Here is a 1,859-nt window from a genome sequence, read left to right as displayed (position 1 = left end):
TGGTCCAGATTTTAGAGGTAGTTTGGGTTCTAGGAGCCCCAGTTGGAAATGCTCAGGAGATTTGGGCGTCAGCACTGTACGATTGCCTGCACATGAGCAAAGCCAAGAAAGTAGTTGCCACACGAAATGTAACATACGAATGTGAAATGCATATAGTGAGCTACCAGAGCTTGAAAACAAACAAGTTCTTGCTCTGGTGTTGTCAAGTTTGTTCTTTGTTAAAATAAGTGCCCGCCTATAATGAAGACTTAGGCCCAATCCCATTCCTCTCACTTGGCCCTGAGAACCCTCCAGTGAGGTCCCTCGATAGGGAAGTGCCCTCCGTGAGTGGAGTGCAAAGTGGAGATTGTCCCCTAAGAAATTGGACGACACTTGCAAGGTTCCACCCCAGTCCAGTAGATGGCCGTAATACAAATTGGCTGTAGACCTCAGTGACGTATTGGTCTACGTCACATGTAAACAACTCGAGTCTCAACCTGTGGTGTGTCAGTTGGAGAGTTCGTGCAACGTTAAAAATGCCCGCTACAGCTGTGTTATTACCGATTGCCTGAAAGCTCATCATCTTTTCCGTGTCTCCAATCAACGGAGGAGAAATGTGCTATACTGAAGACAGCTTCGGCGCTATGTAGTGCTGATTCATCTTTACAATGTACGTCCACTAATTAAAAAAATAACCCGTTCGGTCAAATACAGTAAAAGTTAACATACAATGCACGTTCACATAATACCTTATGTTTGTGTAGACATAAATGGCAATCTACTTATTAGTATCTTAATGCCATTTTATGACATATAGTAGGGGTCTTTAGTGTGTGACATGATGAAAAGTAAACAAACACAAGAACAGTCCACCTGACCCTTAAGCTGACATAATATTGTCACCAAACTTCCCCGTACGACCCAAAAACCTTAGTTCATAAGGAATTTAATTCAAAAGAGTGGTCATTGGATATAAAAATATTCATTTCAACATTTTTTCATGATGCTTACATCACGAGTAAAAGCTGTCTTTTTCTTTTCTATGCCCACATTTATGTCTAAATTGTTTGTTATCTATTGTGTTCCAGAGTGGCTGTCCCATAAGCGTGGACAGGTTGGACAGGAATGTTCCCATCTTGTGCTTATGGTTCGATGTGAAGTCAAAACTCATTCAGTACTTAAGGTTGAGCAAGAAGGTCATGTGGGCCCTGCAGGAGCTGCTAAAGAGGGAACAGGACCATGGCTGGAGGGCCTGTACTGGCTGGCCCACGGTCTGTCCTACCGTGTGGTGTCACGGGTCTTCAGGGTTCCCAGGTCCACCATACACAGAATTGTCCACAGTTAATATGGAATAAATTGCCCAAAAGCCATGTTTTAGGCTTTGGAAGTTAGACCCACATTTGCATTCCGTGCTTTTCTGCATTACTATTCAATAAACATCTTTATTTTGAGTAACACCTTGGTGGTTTATTTCATAATGATGTGAGATACTGTGTGTGAACTATGAGACTGTTGGACAGAAAACAACTACAAATCACTCCAGTTTGAATAATAGTTTACTTTCAGAAAAACAAAATCACATTGGGCCGAAATACATAATAGTAAATAAATAATGTGTCACAAATTGTAACAAAAATATACCAATACTTCCATAAAGCTGGAAAACACAAACTGGAACTTTGAGTTCTTAATAAAATAAAATATTTTCCTTTTATAAAACAAAGGGAAACATTGCAGGGATGTCACTGTTCTGGAAATTTGTCCACGAGCTTCCCAAAAAGGACGGGAACCGCTCAGTTTTGGCCACAGTTTCCTCGAGCCTTTTCGTCACTCCGGCAGACTCCTCTTTCAAAAAGTCAAGGAGTGTATCGTGTTTCCTT

At 41.3% G+C, this 1,859-nt stretch overlaps 1 long non-coding RNA gene across 1 annotated transcript; it reads left to right on the top strand.

The window, feature by feature from the left end:
* Positions 1-422: 422 nt before the first annotated feature.
* Positions 423-1,434, top strand: LOC148370202 (uncharacterized). The gene is made up of 2 exons (XR_015849904.1): positions 423-649; positions 1,068-1,434. It is a non-coding gene; the product is annotated as an uncharacterized LOC148370202 (long non-coding RNA).
* Positions 1,435-1,859: the final 425 nt, after the last annotated feature.

This window comes from Urocampus carinirostris, chromosome 3 (genome assembly GCF_059441175.1).
Source record: "Urocampus carinirostris isolate Australia breed hairy pipefish chromosome 3, RoL_Ucar_1.0, whole genome shotgun sequence".
NCBI classification, from domain to species: Eukaryota; Metazoa; Chordata; class Actinopteri; order Syngnathiformes; family Syngnathidae; genus Urocampus; species Urocampus carinirostris.
Note: the sequence above shows the minus strand (reverse complement) of the source record. Positions and strands in the feature narration are given on the sequence as shown.